At 43.4% G+C, this 23971-nt stretch overlaps 1 protein-coding gene across 1 annotated transcript in view; it reads left to right on the top strand.

Moving 5' to 3' along the window:
* Window positions 1–23971, top strand: part of DRD2 (dopamine receptor D2) — a 1132644-nt gene that overhangs the window by 841231 nt on the left and 267442 nt on the right. The window lies entirely within an intron of this gene.

Below are 23971 nucleotides of genomic sequence, written 5' to 3'. Positions count from 1 at the left end.
ATGGGTAACACATTTTACTGGAATTTTTAGCAATAATGAGTAGATGCTGGGGGGACCAGATCAGGAGCCCCATGAAGGGAGGTCCTACGTCATAGACATTACTTGTGAAGAAGTCCTTCAGGCAATCCAGGAGAGTCCTGGGGGACGGACACCAGGTCATGATGGAGTCCCAGCTGATGTTTTTAAATCTGATCCGGAATTATAGGGACCTATTCTAACAGGAGTTTAACTCAGATGCAATGGACATAACACCAGAAACATGTGGGGAGTCTATTATTGTCCCGATTTATAAAAAGGGGACAAAACCGACCCTAAAAACTATCGCCTGAATTCTCGCCTAGATACCTCTTTAAAAGTTATGAGTAGGTTCTTACTTAAAAGGCTGGGGGAATGGGCCGAGGATTACCTTATTTTAACACCTGTGCAGTATGGGTTTAGGAAACACCTGGGGACAATTGAACAATGCCTTAATTTGGAGCTACTCATCGGTAAATACACTAGGGCAAAGACAGGTACTTTATATTTATGTTTTGACGATTTGAGTAGTGCTTTTGATCTAGTTGACCATAATTTACTTTGGCAAACTCTGACCTTCTTGGGAGCCCTTAGGGCGATTATCAGCTTCCTTTCCTGCTTATATGAAATCCGATTTAGTCCCCAGGCTGAATGCACACCCAAATTTAAAGTAGGGCGGGGTATACGACAGGGATGTGTGTTAGCACCAATTTTATTCTCCCTTTCTCTCAATTAGGTTGACAATTATTTACAAAAAATACAGGCTGATATTCCGAGGGTGGCTGGTCGTCCGATACCCGTACTGCTATATGTGGACGATGCAGTACTATTTGCACGGACCCCAGTAGGACTCCTAAGATTGATGGATGGTTTTTCAGATTTTATGAAACAACGGAGGATGGTAATTAATAAACTGAAAACATTTACCATGCTCTGTGGGGCCAAAAAGAAATCTTGTAGTTGGTATACTATTCTCAGTAAATGGTACATGGACCCAACACATTGTTAATACACGAGCAAAAATGAGTAGGGCCTACCAAAGGATTTTTAAATTTGCTGCTAAATTAGGTAATTGACCAATCAAGGAGATGGTAACTATTTATAAAGCTAAAGGGGTAAGTATCGCCACATATGTGGCAGGTCTCTGGAGCTACACCAATAGTATGGCCCTTCAAACAGAACAAAACTGTTTCTTAAAATGCTTGCTGTCTTTACCATCATCTGTATCAAATACCATTGTACACCATGAGGTGGGGTTGCAATTTGTAGGAGATACCTTGATGGTAGGGCCATTCTTATTATGAGCATCAATATGGAGACGAGAAGAGACAGCTTTTACTAGGTCAATTATTTTAGACTGTTTAAATTTGGATGATGCCCCAAAAATTCCTTGGTTGTTTTATAATAATGCCACATTGGGGAACTTTTTCAATATGTCTGTATGGTTGGATTCTGAAAAAATATTGACAATCATAAAGAAAGAGATCAAAGATTCCTTCCTGTCATTAAGACAGAATTTCCCAGCAAAATCGGACTTGAATAAACCGACCTTGGTTTTATATAAATCTTTTATGTTAAAAGCGTAGTTAACAGCAATTTGCCACACGAGACCCATGCACAGCATCGTTTTGTTTTACTGAGACGGAGATGCGGTATTGCACATTATTCTGTTGCACTTCCTAAAATGAAATCACGTCCCCCAGATTCAATACCATGTCCGTGTGACAATAAGAGCAAACAAAGCACTTCGATCCCGAAGGCAAGATGGCGTCAGACTAGAAACCTCCATTACCACTCTCCTACCTGGCTGAAGTATATCCTGGGATTTCGGTGACAGGAGCGGCATGCGAGAGGCTGCGAGTTGTGGCAGTACTTGTGCTGCTCTGACGTGCTCTGGACTGGTTTCATTCTGGAACGGACACAGTACATGCATCTTCAGGAGCCCTGGTGGGAGCTTGGGCTTAGGTGAAGGGCACTGGGAGAGTCTAACGCAACTGCTCCTGACAGCGGTTGCGGGAGGCAGGCGTGCACACACCCCATCGTGGTTGCCAAGGAAACACAGAGCATTCCCCAAAGAGCTGGCGGTCTCAATGTCATCTCGAGGCAGAGGGAAGCAAATGTCTACAGCCAATATGGGGCAGCAGGAGGGAGCTGACTCCAAAATGGAGAATAAAAAAAACGATCCCGGTCCCTCTGGAATTGAAAAACAGGCCAAAGCTATACCAGCATTGGAAAAAAATGAACCCTCGGCGATGTTAACCAACCGTAAAAACAAAACATTCTCTGAGCCAGAAAAATCGCAACCGGCTATCACAAGTCAATTTTCACCTATAGGTGATACAAAGAATGTAAGCCGAACTGAAGAAAATACTACGGGGAGCTCAGAGAGCGAATCACTTAAAACATTAAATGACAACTTATCGCTAGGGACAGTACAGTCGACGGCAGCAGTTACCGGCATGGTAGAGGGCTCAGAAGAAGTGCATTTGGCTAGTAATCCAGGTGGGGTAGCGAAGAATATAACAGATGAACAAGTATCTACATTGGGCAGTAATCAGGCTGAAAAAGATGGAATTCCAGACATTTCAGATATTTATGGCAACCTGGATGTGACAGCGGAAACATTTTTCTCCCTCACTGAAGAATCTGAGGAGTCGGATATTAATATATCTAACAGCGGTGAGGAAGAGAGAGGCTCATCCTTAGATGATAGCACCCCAGCAGGAAAGCTTACTATAGCCCAAACAAAAATCCAAACGGACATCAGGGGAAGTGCCCAACGAAATACCCCGCAGGAACAAGAAGTAGTTGAAGAGTTGGGTTGGGATTACTCCGTTTCATCAACACTGTCCCCAGAGTTGCGAGAGGAAGAAACAAAACTCTGAATTGCCCTAGGGGGAAAATCAGATCGAAGTAAGAGGGGGACCCCCAGGAACCTTCACTTGCTCTGATTTTACAATCCTTGAGATCTTTTCAAGACAATGTTAAAGCGGACAATCGACAAGCAAGGCAAGCTACTAAAAATCTACAAGGATCTGTATGGAAAATAGGGAAGATCTGCTCAGATATCGCAGAACAGATGAGGATGGTGGAGTCGCGTACCGAGGTTTTGGAAAAAGCAGTGAAAACCCTCCAGGTACAATCCAGCTTGCAGGATAAAATTATCAAAGACGTTATGTGGAAACTGGAGGATTATGAGAATCCGCAGCGCCTGAATAATCTGCGACTGCTTGGGGTGCCTGAGAACCTTGAGGGTAACTACACAAGGAAATTTGTTGTCAGGATGATGAAAGAAGCCCTACCAGAACTATCAGCTTGGGATTGGGAGAAAGAAATGCAAAGGGCTCACCGATTTCCACTAACTCAAGCCAAACATGCTTCAGAAGCAAAAGTACTACCCCGGTCCATATTGGTATATTTTGGTAACTTTTTATTGCGACAGGCTGTCTATGATATAGCTAGGTATAATGCTAAGAGACAGGTCGAGAAATTTGCCTTCTTTGCGAAGCCGGATTTAGCTTAGGTGGAGCATAGATGGTGGCTTAGGCAATTAATTACCCCATTTCAAAAGGCTGGAGCGTTGGTATTTCTCCAAAATCCAGTTAGGCTCAAGGTGGTTTATAATGGGCAGAATTTTAACTTCAATTCAGAAATACAAGCTCAAAAAATGTTGGATGATATTGTGACAGAAGCTAGGGGATCCAAAATATTAAAGCTGAGAGTAAATCCAACACTAGATCAGATTAAATAAATATAACAGATAGTTTTTTGGACTAACATGGGATAAAGGTATATTGTGATGTAATCATAACTGTAGGAGGGAGGGTAGAGATGGATGGATTTAGACGTCCTCACACAGGCTCATGCTTGAGCCTGGTTGCCTAGAAATTGGTGGAGGGAGGAGGGGTGGGAGAGGGTGGAGGGGGAAGGTTGTCAAACAGGTGATTAAAAGGTGTTTGAGAAACTTACATAATTTGCTGGAGACTGGAAACTGGTATAATCATGTATGTAAGAAGACTAGGGATGTCTGTGGATAAAATTGCTATACTAATTGTTGGAGTGGTACTTATATTTGGAACATGGTATCTATTCTTATGGGGTTGGTAAAGGTTGTGTCTATTAATGTGGTTTGAACGATATAAAAAAAAAGACAAAAAGTGGCGGTAGGGTGACAAACGCTGGGAGTTAATATTGTATGTCTTCAAGAAACACATATAGAGGGAACACATACACATATTTTGAAACCACTAGGGTTTAGGGTGATAAGTGCAATGTCACAAGGTCCTAGGGTTCGAGGGGTTGCAATTTTAGCCAAAGGCAGTGGGCTGTTGTTTAGCTGATCTAAATCTGACAAATTTGGTCGCTGGGGAATTACGGAATGTCAATATGGGGTCAGGCAGAAATTAACACTCTGCACAATCTATGGAAGTAACTGTGATGACCCGGCAGTGCTGGATGATATCTCAAGTGCAAAGAACAAGGGTGGTTTGATAAACACAACTCATTAGCACACACTAACTTGAAAAAGGAGCTGCGCAGGCAACCTAGATCCCCTGATCGGGTGAGACAGGCTAGATCAGAGTATAAGCGGGCCATCATGGATAGAAAAAGTATTTTGAGGCAGGAAGCTTAGGAAAGTCTCCATACAGCAGCTTTACTGAAAGACAGCGTGGCATTTTGGAGGGCAGTAAGGGCTCCCTTTCTATCAGACGGTAATGGACAAACTATTGAGATCGCAATTTCGGAGGAGGTATGGATTAACCATTATACGATGGTTTATAATGGGCAAGGAGCATTTGATCAACAACAGCTCTATCCCATCCCTGCCCAGCCAGATAGTGTAGAGTTGCAAGTTACACTGGAGGAGGTAAAAAGAGCACTCGCTAACAGTCTGGGGGGCAAGACCCCGCGACCTGACGGAGTGCTGGTCGATCTATTTAAATCTAACATCACCCTCTGGGGTCCCCTATTAACTCAAGTTATAAACGCCAGCTTTAGAACATCAATACCAAAGACCTGGGTTGAATCAATAATTATCCCAATATTTAAAAAAGGTGATTGTCACGACCCGGGGTGCTACAGACTAATTTCCCTTATTGACTCAATGGTAAAAGTGGTGGGCCGCATCGTCTTGGAGTTCTTGCAAGACTGGGGAGAAGACAATCAGGTATTGTCTGACCTACAATATGGCTTCCGAGAAGGGCTAGGCACTACAGAACAAAGCCTAAACCTGTCTATTTTGATCGGCAAGTATACCAAAGCAAAAAAGGGCAGTCTGTATTTGGTATTCGTGGACCTCACCGCGGCCTTCGACCCCGTAATTCATTGGAAGCTAAGGGTCCTGGTAGTAATGGGGGTTGACCAAAACATTATAGCGTTATTGCAACAACTGTATAACTGAGCCTCAGCCAGTGTTCGCTATGGCATAGGAGGGGAGCGTACTGATTCATTCCCCATTAGGAGAGGGGTCAGGCAGGGTTGAGTCCTGGCCCCCTTCCTTTTTAATCTGTATATAAATGGCCTTGGCGAAGCTCTGATCAGGCAGGGACATGATTTCCCTCAAGCTGGAGGGTGACCTATTTCAGCCCTTCTGTATGCAGACAATGCGGTCTTAATGGCGCTGACCCAAAATGGTCTGCAGAGGGTCCTAGACAACTTTAATGACTTCATGAAAGATCTGGGACTTAGTATTAACGTCTCGAAAACATTTGTCATGAGATGCGGTAAGAGGATTCAGAGAGTAAGGGAAATGTTCCTGGATGGCAAAAAGTTAGCAACAACAAGGAACTTTTCGTATCTGGGCATTTTATTTAATCAGAACGACACCTGGTCCCATGCAATAACCAGTAAAAAGCTTGCATTTGCATTTACAAGAGCATCCACAGCCCTAGCATCCTTCGCTAAGAAATTGGGGAAGAAACCGCCAGGGGAACTTTTGCAAATATTTAAAGCGAAGTGCATAACAGCCGCTATGTACGGGGCAGGGTTGTGGGGCTTCGCTAACACCCTCCCACTGCAGCAGGTGGAAAATTCCTACTTGCGGTACATTTTGTCTGCTCCTCCGAGCACGTCCTCCTTTGTTTGTCATGAGGAGCTGAGCCTTCCTTTTATTTCCGATCCTATCAGACTGGAACCAATACTCCTGTGGCATAGGATCTGGACCGAGGAGCAGACAAAATTAAATAGAGACATTATGAAGGATAGCATGGGTCTGGATGGGGCCTCAAAGATCCCGTGGATCAACTTTATACGCAAATTCATGAAGGACCTAGGTCACCCGGAATACTTCACGAATCCCACCACTATGTTAGCCGTGTCGAGAAAGGCTCTGAGAAGGGAGGGTCTACAATTATTGGACTCCTTGAGAATGGAAGGGGAAATGGTGAAGCCTAACGTTATGCAACACCAATTAACGCTTTCTTTATTCAAATGGAGCCTTACCTATTATTTGTACCAGGAGCATACAATAGGAAGCTTCTGACTAGATTTAGATTGGGCAATGTCCACAGAATAACGACAACACCATCTATGAACGACTGGTCACGTAACCTGCCGCTTTGCCTCTGTGACAGACAATCAGATCAGTCCACGATTCATTTAATGTTTTTTTTGTAAATTTTATGAAGATTTGAGGAAAGTGTGGATACTTCCACTTTTAAAACATCAAGGGGTAAGGCAATGCCGTCCAGCTCTTATTTGGCTGCAGTTCTTGGAAGATGAACACATTGCGTGGAGAGTAACAAAGTTTTTAAAGAAGGCTATCCTGCAGTGAAAACACATGATACTGGTTGCCCTATACACTCAGGGCACCTTTTCCGCAGCATATAGCAGGTTTTTAAAACAAAACATTTGCACTTGTATGGTTTCATGTCATCTTAAATATATTGTGTATATTTTGTAGATTTTATCTTTTTTCTGGGGAACAACCTTTACAACGCAACTTTTACAACGCACTACCATTACAACGCATTTTTTACAACGCATAATCCATTACAACGCATGACATTACAACGCATGACACTACAACGCATTTTTAAAAACTACCTTTACAACGCATTCCATTACAACGCATACTACCATTACAACGCATACCATTACAACGCATAATATTACACTATACTATCCAACACTTACCCTACTGATGCACCCCCTGGAGTTAGAATAGTAATTTTTACCCCTATACTATCCAACACTTACCCTACTGATGCACCCCCTGAAGTTAGAATAGTAATTTTTACCCCTATACTATCCAACACTTACCCTACTGATGCACCCCCTGGAGTTAGAATAGTAATTTTTACCCCTATACTATCCAACACTTACCCTACTGATGCACCCCCTGGAGTTAGAATAGTAATTTTTACCCCTATACTATCCAACACTTACCCTACTGATGCACCCCCTGGAGTTAGAATAGTAATTTTTACCCCTATACTATCCAACACTTACCCTACTGATGCACCCCCTGGAGTTAGAATAGTAATTTTTACCCCTATACTATCCAACACTTACCCTACTGATGCACCCCCTGGAGTTAGAATAGTAATTTTTACCCCTATACTATCCAACACTTACCCTACTGATGCACCCCCTGGAGTTAGAATAGTAATTTTTACCCCTATACTATCCAACACTTACCCTACTGATGCACCCCCTGGAGTTAGAATAGTAATTTTTACCCCTATACTATCCAACACTTACCCTACTGATGCACCCCCTGGAGTTAGAATAGTAATTTTTACCCCTATACTATCCAACACTTACCCTACTGATGCACCCCCTGGAGTTAGAATAGTAATTTTTACCCCTATACTATCCAACACTTACCCTACTGTTGCACCCCCTGGAGTTAGAATAGTAATTTTTACCCCTATACTATCCAACACTTACCCTACTGATGCACCCCCTGGAGTTAGAATAGTAATTTTTACCCCTATACTATCCAACACTTACCCTACTTTTGCACCCCCTGGAGTTAGAAAAGTAACTTTTACCCCTATACTATCTAATACTTACCTTAAATGTAATTTAATATTATGCGTTGTAATGGTATGCGTTGTAAAGGTAGTATGCGTTGTAATGGAAATGCGTTGTAAAGGTAGTTTTTAAAAATGCGTTGTAGTGTCATGCGTTGTAATGTCATGCGTTGTAATGGATTATGCGTTGTAAAAAATGCGTTGTAAGTGCATGCGTTGTAAAAGTGTGCGTTGTAACGTCATACATCCCTTTTTTCATTTCTAATGAAAGTTTATATGGATTTTTCTTATGTATTTGTGCTTTTATGATTTGTACAATAACAATCAAATAAAGCTTTCCTTGATATCTCAAGTGAACTTACCCATTGGCCTTTAAAAACTAAATGTTTAATAGAGAAATTACCACGTGTCTTGTCGGATCATAATCCTTAAATATGTAGCCTAGAAGTAGAAACGGTCAATCCTAACATAAGGTCTTGGACATTCGAGAAATCCCTGCTTTTAGATACAGAATATTGTACACATATGAGAAAATTGATTCCAAACTTCTTGGAAGATGACGTAGGGAGCACCACAATTGAAATAGTGTGGGATGCTCTAAAGGCTGGAATCAGGTGTGAAACATTACAATTCTCCCTAAATGCTAATAGACAAGCTAGGCAATCCATGAAGATATTACAGGATAATTTGAGGATGGCAGAAGAGGAATTGAGGAGGGCTGTTATAATAAATAAGGATTTAGAGAGAATACAAAGACAGGTAGCAATTGCCAAAGCGGCGATTATTAACATATTTACCAATAAGGCTTCAAAAAAAGCTATAGCACAAAAATAAGTAGTTTATAAACTGAATGAGCAAATTGGTCACCAACTTGCTGTGTGTACAAGACAACAGACCTCTCTAAATCGGATCCGAGAGATTAACGATCCTATGCTGGCCAAATAACTGACTCTGAACTCATAAGAGAAGCTTTCGAGAGGTTCTATCAAGATCTATATGCAGCAGAGGTGGTGTGTGGGCAGCAAGATATTGAAGGGTATTTGGATTATATGCCAGGTAAAAAACTGGATGTTGAGGATCAGGAAAGTCTAGAGTGTCCACCTGATGTGGAGGAAATCTTAATGACTATTAAAAGTTTAGCAAATGGGAAAGCGACTGGAACGGATTGTATTCTGACTGAATTCTTTGTCACTTTTTTAGATCAAGGTAAAACTATCCCTTCCGACCTAATGGTACATATTTGTAATGGCTGTCACCTCCGAGCTCCTGGTCAAGGGCGAAAATTTTAATCTTTCCAAAAAAGATTAAACCTCCAGATCAAATGGGGTCATATCGCCCTATAACACTCATTAATGCTGACTCAAAAATATACTCGAAAAACGTAAACTAATAGAATAGCTCCTATTATACATAAAGTGATTTCCAAACGCCAACGTGGATTTGTTCCACGGAGGTCCACTATAAACCATATTCAAAGAGTCATTACTCTATTTGATACTACGGATGTTGCAGGAGACCCTATGGCTTTGGTTTTACTAGATGCCAAAAAAGCCTTTGATAGGGTCTCCTGAATGAAATTGAATGAAATTGTATTTGTATAGCGCATGGCTACCCTGAGGCCTCCCAGCGCTGTAGACAGAACAGGCAGACAAGCCGAGACGTTAGAGCGATGTCTTGAAGAGGAGAGTTTTTAGAAGTTTATGGAAGACCATTCCAGAGTTTTGGTACATTAAACGAAAAGGAGCATCCACCCCATCTAGATCTTTGTATTTTCTTTGGAGTGGCCAGAAAAGAGGAGCTGGAACGAAGATTTCTGGAGGGGTGATATGGGGTGACAAGGGAGTAGGTGATAACCGGACCAGTTTTCCACATGGATCTGTGGGCCAGGCACATGGCTTTGAACTGTATTCCGGCCGAAATTGGGAGCCAGTGGAGGCTCCTCCGTGCTGGTTCGGCAGATTGCCACCGGGGCATCTGGAGAAGTTGACAGGCAGCGCAGTTCTGAATTATTTGCAGTTTATGAATGGTAAATTGGGGAGCTCCCAGGTATAGGGCATTCCCGTAATCAAGGCGGGAGAGTATGAGGGCCTGTACCATTATCCTTTTTGCCTGGAAGGGAAGGAGGGGAATGATTTTCCGCAGCATTCTCATCAGACTGTAACAGGTGGCTGAGAGCTTAGTGGCCTGGTGGTTAAAATTGAGGGAACTGTCAAGCCACATGCCAAGGCTCTTGATCTGTGCCTTTGGAACTGGGGCCAGGCCAAGACAGACTGGCCACAGGGGAGCAGGGATAGAAGGAGTGGAAGGATGAGGGTTGCCCAGGAACATAATCTCGGTTTTGTCCCGTTGAGCTTAAGGCACGAGAGTTCCATCCACTCGGCCACCGCCTCTAGGCAAGGACCTAGGGTGCTAGATGACCCCTCAGAGTTATTTAATGCCACTACGAGCTGAGTGTCGTCTGCATAGGTGATGATCTTAATGCTGAATGGATGGACAATCTCCTGGCAATATTTGTAGGTTACCATGTCTAAGGTAGGAATTAGGGATGGGTTTATTCACGCAGTGCGAAGACTATATGTAGAACCAACAGCAGCAGTGATGGTTAATGGCATGTTGTCTAAAGCCTTTACAATATCCCAAGGTACGAGGCAGGGCTGCCCCTGCTCTCTGCTTGTATTTGCATTCTATATGGATCCTTTTATCCATAGACTGGAAGGAAATGCGGAAGTAGCACCTGTATGGTCACAGAACTATTCTACTGAAACCCTATCTTATGTGGATGACATAGCTCTGGTAATGGCTGACCCAAATACCGTCATGATAGCTACTGAAGGTGAGGCTAGGCATTTTGGACAAAACTGTGGTTATGCACTCAACCAAAGTAAGACAGATTTTTCTTAATGACAAGGCAAAAACGAATGATATACACACAGTAGAAAAAGCCACTTATTTAGGTGTTTGTATATCAGCTAAACCAGATAATGTGGTTAAGTTAAACATAGAACCACTTATTAACAAGATGCAAAAAGATCTCCAACGCCTTGATCATTTGCATCTCTCTATCATAGGCAGAGCTAATGTTATTAAGATGGTGTTCTTCCCAAAGATGTTACACCTGTTCAGAGCAATATGTCTAGAATTTATGACACAGTGGTTTAAAATAATAGAGCGAACGTTCTCCAGATTTATTTGGGCCTACTCGCAACCACGGCGGGCTTACAAATCTCTTACCCTATCTAGGGACAGGGTCGGGCCGGCATTTCCGAATTTAAAAGTATACTATTGGGCCTCTGTTTTACTTTATATTAGGGAGTTTCTACACAATGTAAGGGAAGATTTAAGTCTAGATGTAACACAATCTATTTTTTAACTTTTGCTGGGAAGCGAGAGTAGTGGCTGTCTATGGCGTCAACTACATGACAGCTACTTTATAAAAGTCTGGTTCAAAACCCTTTATAGTGTGTTTAAAGCATGGAGTGCAATAAGAAGAATGTTTGGGATCCGCAGAATTTCCTTCTATACTCCTTTAGCCGACAATCGCACACTCCCGGAGATTTTTAGAGAATCCTCTACGCGAAAATGGAAGAACGCGTGAATTGTCCAGATTGGCCGTTTTTTAACCCCCATAGGGATACAAACCTTTGAAGAACTGAAAAAGGATTTTAATTTGGACTGGCGGGACTTTTTTAAGTACCTCCAAATTAGAGATTTTTTGTTATGGAAGGCGGGGGGGAAGGTTTAATTTGTGAAAGTTGGAATAGTTGAAAAGTTACTTCAGGATAAAATAAGCACTATTGGGGAGATATATACACCTATTAATGATGCACTACTAGATGATTTGAATAAATATTCACAGAAGTGGCAGGAGAAGGTAGGGATTTCTAATGAGGAATTTAATTATGCATATGTGATGTCACAAACTATTTTAATGTCCACCAAAATACAGGCACAGTTTTTCAAAACATGTTTTTTTTGTATTACACCCCAGATAAAATTGCTAAATGGGGGAGTTGTAAGGGAACATTCTGCCCGAGATGTGCATTGTTTAAAGTGGATAGTGTTCATTTCTTTGCTGCTTGTGATGAGGTAACAAAACTGAAGAAAGATATTGGAACATTTCTGACCTAGGTGTTACAAACTGAATTAATATTGACCAATAAATGTCATTATTTTAGGGGCTGCAGATCCTAATGATGCAAAAACAGGACATGAATTGATTTTTATTGCTATGGCGGTATTAAGAATGTGTATTGCATCCGCCTGGTTGTATTCTAATGCCCCATCCTTCCAGCAATTGCTCGCCAGGATGCATGCAATTTTTTATTTGGAAAGGGCTATATATAAACAAAAGGGTAGTAAATTACGTAGAAGAGGGGTGAAAATATGGACTCCCTTGCTTGAATAGATTTCCATCTCAAAGCATTGAGTAGGTAGAGGGGGTTTATTCTCCCCATTGAAGTAGGCATGTTTATGAATATATGTTAAGAGGGTGATATTGTAACTGGTATTCTGATCTACAGTAGACTAAATGTATGTTTGTTACTCTATGTAAATATTTAATGAATTTGAGCGATTATTTCTGTCTGACAGGGCGGGGGAGGCGGGGCCAGGGAGGTTTCTTTCTTTTTGGAAAAATTAATAAAGATTGTTTAAAAAAAAAAAAGAGCAAACAAAGCACCAAAGCATGCTGCACTTTCTATTATTTTGCAAATTTTATTGCCATTTTAGATGTTTTTATCTTAAGCCCCTGTTTGTTACCCATAATATTAGGTCCCATAAAATTACAATGAAATTCTTGGTTTCCTCAGAGGATCCATTGACGTGCTACAATGCTGTTCTGTTCATTTTTAAATCGATTAATGCAAGAAAAAGCATTGTGCTATAAACTAGAAATTAATGGTCTTAATTAATTTGTATTTTTTAAATATGCCCCCAAAAAATCTTCTTTTTTACTGTACTAATTGTGTGTACTTTTATGGTTGTTCTATTTTGATTGCCGAATAAAGAGTTTGATTGATTGTGTTTTTCAGAAAATAACTCATTCTTTGGGAGTTTGTTTTTGAAAAACAAAAAACTTTGTTGTGTGGATGCACTGAACATGACACCCATTTTGCAAACTTCAGTGCCTTCAGAGGAGCTGTCATGGTGGATGGATATCTCTGCAGGGCAGTGACGTATACCCTCTGCTGCCCTTTGAAACACGGTACAGCCTGACATCTTCTCAGCAAGGTATTCATATGTCGCTACCTTGATGATAGATACTCAGGGGCAGATTTACGAGCCCCGTGCGCCACATTTGCGCCGCCGTTGCATCACTTCTGTGACACAGTGGCGGCATAAACCATGCGCCAAGTTGCGCTCTATTTACAACTTGACGCATCTAGGGAGATGCGTCACGTTGTAAAGCCTTGCGCCACATGAAACCTGCGTCAGGTTTCATGTGGGCGTTCTGGCGCAGAGGGGGCGCTCCGTCGCAGGAACGCCTCGGAAAAGTGCCTGAGTGAAATCTACAAGATTTCACTCAGTCACTTTTCTGACGCCGCTGCGTCAAAACCTTGTGCCTGCTTGAAGCAGGCGTAAGGCGTGATGCACCATGTTGAGGATAGGCCAGGTTGGAACAGTGCTGGAGGTGCGTTGCGCCCGCAACACAACTCCAGCACTGCGCCAACCTTACGCCAGCAGATGCGACACGCATCTGTTTATCCTTGCAGCATGATGCGCCGCATTGTAAATGCGGTGCATCTGTGGTGGCGCAAGGGTAAACTTGCGTCATGCATCTTTCCTGGCGCATCCCTGCTGATTTGCAGGGATGCGCCAGGAAACGTAAATCTGCCCCCACGTGTGGTTGTTCAAGAAGCATTGGGCTGTATCATCGGTTGTTAAATGTGCTACCACTGTTTATGACTAATTGCCATGCTCATTAGTATTATTTTAAGACTGATTTACTCCTGCGCTGGGAATAACGCAGAAACCACTCCGGTTGGAGAGGCCTAGAGTACCTACCTCACACCTTGTCATCAAGGACCCCGTGCAGTCCTTTGAGGGTTCATGTAACAACCATAATGTATTCTGGGCCCTTGGTGCTTGGTGCTCTTGCTTCCATTGAACTTCTTGTTTGATGACAACGATTTGTTAGTTAAAACCCAGGACTGAACATGGTGCCCATAAGGACATGGATTGCGGCGGCCATTTTAGCTTGATCCAGAGTTTGAAACCAGTGTCCTTTTGTAGAAGCTCTGCTCTGCTTCGACCAGGGTATGAATGACTACAGTTGATAGAATTGCCTCTTTAAATAAAAGCTGTCTCGAGAAACAGAAAAGAGCTGTGACGCACACCCACAAGTTGAAACTCTTATAAGTTAGTATAATGTATGTGCTCCAAGTGACTCTTTACCTTACCTCTGTTTGCATTGCATTATTATACCGAGAAACACATTCTATTCGTTCTTCCTTTAAAAGCTTTGCAGGAAGCTCTTTTCAGGGGAGACTCTTTGTTTTAGGCAGCTTCTAATGAGTTCCATGGCCACGGGTCTCCATTTATCGAAATGAAGAATAAAATGGTTTCCGCGAGCCGATAAAGGGCACTACACACAGGAACTTAGATTATTTAATTAGACTTCGGTGCTTTATTGAGCATCATTCTCTCTTACAAGAACTACACATTTTAAATTAAATCCTTATCACTGAAGTAAATGTGCGAGATCTGTTTCTACACGGGAAACAATATGGACAGCTCTAATGAAACTGCCTTTCATACTACAGCAGCGGGTCTCGACAAGATATTAAATTGCAAATATTTGCTTGAAATAGTCAAGATAAGTGGATCGTGTGCTACACTTGAAATGCAAATACATTTGCAGGATATTCAATTTTTTATGGTACGGTTCCTGCTGGAATTTCTGTGGCTGCATATTAAGGTATATTTATTTATGCATTCATTCATTATGTACTATGATTTAGCAGTTAACAAAGTACATAGTTCAGGCCTCTGGATGTCTACACAAGGAAACCTAATGGACAAGTGAACACCAAAAGGGTGCAGTAAAGCATCTGGTTCATTTTGGGCATCTTTACATCCTAGGTGCTGGAGTTATTTATTCTGAAACTCCAGAGTTAACAACACCCAGGGTCCTTGTAACACTAGTGTGTGCAATTATTGGGATTTATGGGCTGCACCACGAATCTCAATGGAAAATAGTAATTGCCAGGGAAATCGGATTCCAGACCAATTTTCCTGGTAATTCCTCATTGCCCCATCAAATGCTCCAGGAGATTTTGATTGCTTTCAGGAGTTATAATCTCTGGGCAAACGTAACTGATTTGTGGCGTTTTCAATAAAATTGCAGTTCCTGATGGGGTTGGTAAACCATTCAGTTTAGTTCACTAGGAGAGATCAGACTATTCTGAAGAAGGCCAGTGACCCATTAGGGCGTTTGGAATAGGCTGAAACAGTTTGATACCAGCAGATAGGGTAATGGAGATATAGCTTCTCCGATATACCCATTTAACACATTTTTAACCCTGTCAATGGTGGCCCAGAATAAATAAGGACAGGGGCATCCACTTAGACAGTTTTAAGTAACTTTTTTTCTTTCTGCATTTGGGATCCCTCTCATGAAAAATTATTTCTATGTATAAAAAAACTATGCGCTCCACCCTGAGTGTTGGTATGTGCCAGGGTGTGTCAGCGGCCCTATGATGAAGCCTGCCACTATTTTGTGGGTGAGGGCAATTTTAATAACCCTATGGGTTTCCCAGTAGGTTCTTCCTCCATACACAGTTTCCATTTCCTACCCTCCCAGTTCCCTACTGGGGTAACTGGAGCTTTTACCCACTTTTTGTTCCTCTCATCTGGGGACTTCTCTTGTTTGGTTTGGCGAGAGAGGGAAGGTTCACTCTCTAGTCCCCCCTAGTTTGTGTCTAGTAAGTACAACCACTTCTGAGGCCCAAACGTTCTCTTTTACTACATGTAAGTTATCCCTAAGGTATGCCCAAGGTAGGCCCATAGTCAGGGTGCAGTGTATTTTAAAGGTAGGACATGTACTGGTGTGTTTTAATTTTTCATAATTGCACAATTGCAAGGACTATCTCTCACATAGGTGATCATTGGAGCTGCCTTGTAACCTCTTGCAAGTGTAACCTCCAATTGGAAAGAGATAGGGATCTTGAGTTGGGGGTCCCTCAACTCACAATTTAAAATTACATCTTTTAGTGATGTTGGGTTTTAACTTACGTGTTTGAAAATGTCACTTTTCCTTGCTTTACCACCTGGGGACTTTGCCTGCCTGTGAATCCACGTCTGGTTTAGACTGACAGTTGGGCTGTTTTTGCATTCACTCTAGACAGTCACACAAAAGAAGCTGAGGTGTGTCCTGCATATCTTAATTGCCCATCCCCAGGCGGATGGGTCTTCCTGAGCTAGAGTGGTGGGAGGAGTTGTCACTGAAACCTGAAAAGGGGTGTGCCTGTCCTCACACAAAGCTTTCTCCACCCCCTGCAGTGTGTCTGGAGCCAGGTCAAGAAAAAGGAAAGTCTTGTGCACTGCAAAGACTTTCCTTTGAAGTTTGCCTACTTTATAGGTAGAAACTGGTATAAGTACTTGAGCTGGGACGCCATAAATTTGGAAAACTTCTGGAATAAGAGGAGATTCTTCCAAGAAGAATAGCTGGAGAAGCTGCATGATGGGTTTTGTCACTCTGCTTGTTGCTGTGTTGGGTTGGCCTGCTGCTTGCTGTTTCTGTCTGAAATGACTGGACTTTGCTTTCTGTATCCTGCTTGCCAAGGTTCTCAAAGGGCTTGTGTGTGCTTGCCTACTGTTAAGAAGTCTCAGGGCAATCAAAAGACTTCACGTGTAGCCTCTGAACTCCTCTACTGGGAGTTCTGACCTGCCAAGTGGTGGCTGTTAGACTTGGGGGTCTCTAGTTGGCACAGGTATGCACTTGTAACAAATAGGGACCCTCGCCTCTAGTCAGGGTAAGGGGGTACACTCCTAAAATAACCCCTGCTCACCCCCTTGGTAGCTTGGCACAAGCAGACAGGCTTATCTCAGAGGCAGTGTGTAAAGCATTTGTGCACAAACACAGTAATCAAGTGACAACACTACAGATGGACACCACACAAGTTTTATATCAAAAATAAGTATTCTTTATATAGATTTACCACAAGACCACAAACGACAAAAATCCCCAATACTGTTACTTTAAAATCGTAGTGTCAGCTTTGTTCTCTTTAGTTCTTAAATGCAACACTTTAAGTCAATGTACCTGTAGATGCGACACGCAGGGCAACGAAAGTGTTGCAACGATGTTGATGCGATGAAAGTTTGGTGCAAAGAAATAAAGACGTGAAGATATTCCTGATGCGGCTCGCTTCTCCGATGTTGCGAGAGAACTCGATGCGTCAGCTGCAGCGGCGACACCCTGGTCCAGTGATGCGATGACAGCGGCTTTGGCGGTGACACTCTTCTCCAGCAATGCGAGACACTTCCGCTCGATGCGGCAGTTACAGCGGAGACACCCTTGTTCAGTGATGCGACGGCAGCAGCTCTGATGGTGGCACGCTTCTCCATGGATGCGAGGCGCTTTTCTCGATGCGGTGCAATGCGACAGCTACAGCGGCATCATCCAAGATGCAACGGCAGCGGCTGCGATGTCGACACGCTTCTTCCTCGATGAGAGACTCTTCTCTTGATGCGGGGCAATGTGTCAGCTACGATGGCTGTGACGGCAAAACGCTTCTTCGGTGTTGCAGTGCGCTTCTCGTGATGCGGTGCAATGCGACAGCTACAGCGGCGGCACCCCTGTTCAGTGATGTGACAGCAGCGGCTGCAACGGCGGCATGCTTCTTCTCCGTGAGTCACGCTTCCAGCTCCTTGCGACACGCAGTCCCTCAGAAGACCCAAAAACAGCAGCAGGCACTTCTAAAGAACTCTGGGGAGCTGGTGGTTGAAGTCTGTTGTCCCTGAGACTTCAGCAGGAGGCAAGCTCTTTTCCAAGCCCTTGGAGATTCAGGGGTAGTCTCTCCTCAGTTTCTTCTTGGTTCCTCTCCTCAGCAAAGGTTTCTTCTTGTTTCCCAAAGTGATCTAAATTCTTGGGATCAGGGTCCCAATACTTATACTAAGTTTTCCTTTGTTCTCTGAAGGCAGAGAGGCCTTTGCCTACTCCAAACCACTTCTGGTCGGTCCTGGAGTACTTTGTTGACATGACTCCTTCTTTCCTTTCAGAGTGCAGGGCAGAGACATCAGACGCACGACAGGAGGTGGAGACAGCATTGTGGAGGGAAGACACAGCCCTATTCAGGTCCCAGGTGCAACTCCTCCCTCCCATCTAGATGCAGATCTCTCTATTAACCACTGGGCTACCTCACCCTGTCTCCTGAAATTCCACAGCCCTGTCACTCAAACTCAAGACAAGGAATACACAGCCTAGCAGAGGCAGGTTGGAATGGTTAGACAAGAAAATACCTATTTTCTAAAAGTGGTATTACACAGAATGTTAAAACCAACGTCACTAAAAGTTGTATTTTATCATTCTGAGTTCAGGCATACTAAATTCGAATTTCTACCATGTGCCCTGAGTCAGTTAGGATTATAAGATGTAATAACCAAACTGACCATTCTGGCCTATGGACTACAGGTCGCCTTGCAATAGTGAAAAACGGCTGTAATTCACTATTAGAACATGCCACACACACCAGGGCATGTCCTACCTTATCCTTACAATGCACCCTGCCCTTGGGCCTACCATAGGGGTGTCTGATATGAAGAAAAGGCAAGGTTTAGGGACTGGCAAGTGGGTGCACTTGCCCAGTCAGCATGACAGTACCAGACTGCGCGCAGGCTCTGTAATGGCAGACCTTAGACACACTTTTACACACTTTTACAGGCTGCTTCTGTGGGTGGCACAACCAGTGCTGCAAGCCCACCAGCAGCATTTGGATTTACAAGCCCTGGGCACTCCTGGTGCACTGTACTAGGGTCTGACAGTTAAACCAAACCAACCAATCATGGAATCACTAATTCATATATCATTTTACAATAGGGAGCACTTGCACTGTGGCACTGGACAGCAGTGACACAGTGCCCCTAGGCATCTAACACCAGCAAAAACACATGAGGCAACAGCAAAAAATGAAAGGGAGACCCACGCCAAGGTGCCAAGTCTAACAGTGGCAATTCCAGTTCTGGGCCCTTGGAGGTTGTTTTGCTGCCAAGAAGCCTGAAAATCCATGCATTGACCTTCAGCGCCTGTTCTTCCCACTGTAGTCTTGCTGTGCAGTTGAAAAACCAGCGCATCCCAGTGGTGCGGCCAAATAGTCACCTCCCCTTGCATGAGGTATCAACGCATCACCTCCCCTGTCAGTAAAAAATCAACACATCACCTCCCCTGCGCAATAGTAAGGAATCAACGCATCACCTCCCCTACGAGTAAGGAATTGACGCATAATCTTTCTTCTGGTGCTTCATCTCCCCTGCGGCTGTTTTCGTCCCTGATTTTGACGCATACCATGAACTTTTTCATAAGAGTGACGCATTCATAGTTGCCTAAGGCCTGAACTGTTTCAAACCTTTTAAAAGTGATATCTTTGCTTGTGTATGTTGGATTTTTGTTGTTTTGGTATTATTGTTTCAGATAAAGATAAGTTATTGTTCACTATGTTACTGTGTGTCTATGTATAAATGCTTTACTCGTTGCCTCTGAGATTACCTTGACTGTTTGTACCAAGCTACTAAGGGGGTAAGCAGGGGTTATTTTAGCTGTGTAATCCCCTTACCCTGATTAGACTAAGGGTCACTATTTGGATAGGGTACAAGCCACTGCCAACTAGAGATGCTCATTTCTAACAGCCATTTATTCTAATTAATTTGTCTGTTCGGCATGGGCACTGATTTACCAAAATGCCATGGGTAGCTGAACTGATATTACCCATAACTGACCACAGTGAAATCATGACAAGTGACATCAAATTACCTATAACCCTGAATCTTTTGCAGGAAGTTATTTCAAATGACCTTAACCCTTATGACATGAAAATAATTGGCAGCTACATTTCTGTAATATCTGCATTAATAATATAACTACGCACCACAGATCAATGTTTATTTTGAGGATCACTTTTATTTTTTAATCAGGGTGCTGGCATGATATGCTGCAGAACATTTATTATTTCTAGTTATCTTACATGAAAACTGATGTGTTAATTTGAAGTGGATATAATGCTACAAAGCACAGAACAACACTGAGGACCTAAATTATTTGCACAACTAACTGTGGTCATTTAATGATTCCTCCATTATCCACCTCATGAGAAATGTATTCATAAATCACAGAAAGAGGACAAAGGAGATTTTTTTTTAAAAGTAAAAATTGTCCTCAATTTGGCCAATCAGGAATTTTAGAGGGATGCCAAAGAAATGTAAGCCCTTTTATGGATGCTGATATCCTTGCCTGTCACAAGTGCAGAGTTGTTTATATCTGTATATGTTTGAGTGCTTTCACAAACTCCTGTCATTCCTATTTCCAACTTGCATGTTTTTACTTCAGCCAAGTGCAGGGACAAATCCTTTTCTAGGATAGCAAGGCGAATGGATCACCACCAAATTTGGTGAGAGTGTACAGGTAGGTGTTATTCATGTGAAAATATCATTTTTACGCTGGATAAAAAGTAAAAAATGTGCACTTACACAGTGGAAAACATTTCAACTGTGTCACGTTTTCCCCATGGACACACCGTACAGATGGAATGGATTTTAAACTTGGTAATCCTGGGATTTCCCCAGGAATCTGCTAGGGATCTGCCAAGGCCAGGTTTGCCTGCAGATTGCACTTTGAATTCTGGAATTTCAAAACGAGTAAAGCTACACTATGCCATAGATTTAAAAATCTGAATTTAGTTTTACTAATATTTTGCGAATCACCCCCATAAATTGAGTATGAACTATGCAATTGGCTAAAGTTGGTCATTATTGTTGAATGTTTTGATTTTTTTTGTTTGAAATCTAATTATTGACATTTTGAAAACAGCCAAAAACATGAAGACATGAGAGAACAAAGCCTTCACAGGTGTATGCATCCGGTCAATTGCAATGGGTCAAGATTATGCAAAAGTAAAGATATCAGCAGGGCATTAAAACAAACATACATCAGCTCAAGTCAGGCCCCTCGATAAGGCTGCCTAAGGGCCAAATGTATAAGGAATCTCGGCAACTGGATACACCACGGAGGCAGAGGGGGGAAATGCCCCGTCCCTGGAATGGAGTGAGACAGGAGCAGAACCAATCTGTATGTCGCAATGCTGTGTCAGGGAGGTTAGTGTGCAGAAGCTTCTTGGGCAAAGGTGTTGGGGAAATTGTGAACATAGCTGGAATTATGCAAATCGGGTGCAGATATGCAGCTGCTTTGGATGCCAGGGGTCAGCTCATCGATGGAGGGAATTAGTCAAATAAGTCGAGAGATACACAGGAGTGTTCCAAGGAGGTGAGGTAAGATATCACAGTCTGCCATATGTGGGTGAATTTCTTCTCGAAGTAGGACATCCTATGGGACAGAAGTTCCATGTCCTGTTTGTGCCAAAGGCGTTGGAACCACTGGGCTATCGATGGCGCTGAGGCGTTCTTCCAGTATAGGGCAATTTGTTGCTATGCCACACCCAGCATGTGGGCTATGAGTCACCAGTTGGCGTGTGTCATGGATTGTAGTGTCAGATGGCGAATGTCCAAGATCACTGTGTTGAACGAGTCAGGGAGTGGGTAAACCAACACCCCTTTGATGTGGGTCAGGATTTCATTCATTCTTTCTCTCAGGTTGCTATGAGTGGACAGGACCACCAGATCTGAAGGATATCACTCGGTGCTACATTGCATCTCCAGCATAATGGAGAGGCAGTTGGGTAGATTGCGCGCAACCGGGCCGGGTTGGAATACCACTGCATCATCAATTTTTATGTGGTCTCGCGTTGGGATATGCTCCTATACAGTTTGGGGATATCTTGCCAGAGCTGGTCCCACTGCTTCTGGGAGAATCCCTCAGTAGTATCAGCGTGCCATTGAGTTTGGTATGAGTGAGTCTTGGACAGGGGTGACTGTTGGAGTACTTTGTAGGTGTGGTAGATCAAGCCCCTTGTTCCGCAGAAGGACTGGACTAAAGTCTGAAAGGGGGTGAGTGAATATGTCACCCTCTGGGCATTGGAGGGGAAGAGCACCCAATGTCTCAATTGGTAGTATTGTAGTCTCACTCACTCCAGGAGTCTAAAGTCGTGCTTACATTGCTCAAAGGTTTTAATCTGGTCGCCTTCAAATACGTCCCAGAGGGTGCAACAGCCTCTCTCCCTCTAATCTGTAAAGGAGTAGGATTGTAGTGCTGGGGCAAACTCTGGGTTATGAGCTAGTGGGGTGTTGGGAGAGGGGAAGGTTAGCCAGGATTCTCTTGATACCAATTTTGTCCCAGATTTCAGGGACTGTTTGGTGGGGATGGCTATGTAGGCACTCCGGGGACGAGTGTATTTAGGGAGCCAATAGTTCCCTGAGTGCTCTTTGGAGTTCAGCTAAGGTGATGGGAGCCTCCAGGAGCTCAGAGAGAAGAGGGTCCATGGGTTCCTAAGCGCAATACTGAAAGTACACATCTATGCTCTCTTGTCACATATTGCATCCTATAAAGAGAGCCTGATAGAAGCTGTGAAATGCTTTTTGCTTTGCTGTTTCCTTAGTAGCCCAAGTTCCGTTGCTAAACTTAATGTTAGAGATGTGGGCTTGTGCAGTTTGTTGGCTCCGTCTGTGCACGAGTAGGGAGCCCAGCTTGTCACTGTCCTCGTAGTACTCCTGCTTCAGGACCAACAACTATCTCTCTGCCTTGCTTGTCTGTAGGGCTCACAACTGGCCTTTAAGGGCGGTGAGTTGCTGTTAGGTGCATTTAGATAAGGCGGAAATCCCAAGGCGTTCCATGGCCATAATGTCTGCTGGGAGACCAGATTCTACCAGCCGGGCTTCTCTTGTATGGGCAATGGCGATGGATGATATGGTCCCCCGTATTGTGGCTTTGAAGCCATCCCACAGAGTGCGGCCCGAGATCTCAGGGAAGGTATTGGTTTGAAATAGATTTCGGCGACATCAACAGGGTCCCTAAGCAAATGGGGAGGGAGTCGCCATCTGGGGCAAGAGTCCTCTTTGGCTTTAGTGATTCCACGGTGGGTTTGATCAGCGATAGAGATTTCCAAGAAGCAAGCAGAGTCTAAGCTCTGTAGTAGAGTGGGGTGAGGAAATAGGATGGAAGACATCGCACCGATCCCGTGGAAGGAAATGGGACTTTGGTCTAGATCGGGGTCCCACACAAGATTAAAATTGCCCCCACCACCATGTTCCCGCAAACATGTGTGCATGATCTTGTAGATTGCCTCCGAGGTATGGATCTTGGGTTTGGTTAGGGGTGTAAATAATGAGGGGTGTAAGAGGTAGGGGTTCCCATTGTACGTTGAGTTTTAGGAAATGGCCGTTATCGTCCCTCACAAAGTTTTAGTATCCTGAAGCAAAAGAAGGCCTTGCATATGATAGCTACTCCAGTGGTTTTAGTCATGGCATGTGCCCAATAGCTAAGAGGATATTTTGGATGGGACATGCGAGGAGCGTCGCAGTAGAATGAGTATGTTTCCTGGAGGAATAGAACATCAGTGTCCTGCATAAGGAGGTAGCGCCATATCTAGCATCGTTTGTTAGGAGCGTTCTGCCCATACTTCAAGAGATAGGAATTTAATATATGAGTTAGCAGTCATGGGGAAGAGACAAGATGTGCCCCTTCAGAGTGCATAACAGGGAATAGGTCATGTCATGGAGAGAGGCATAAACAATCCTAGAAACCCTGAGGACCAAGGATTGTCGGACGCCGTCCAGCGAAATGAAAGGGAGTGAACGGCTATTATGACTTGAGGGAAGGGTAATGAGATGCAGATTCTTGCTAGCCACCAACATAGGGTAGGAGGCTTGTCAGCACA

Source organism: Triturus cristatus, chromosome 3_2 (assembly GCF_964204655.1).
Source record: "Triturus cristatus chromosome 3_2, aTriCri1.1, whole genome shotgun sequence".
NCBI lineage: Eukaryota > Metazoa > Chordata > Amphibia > Caudata > Salamandridae > Triturus > Triturus cristatus.
This window is presented reverse-complemented; position numbering and strand designations above follow the sequence as displayed.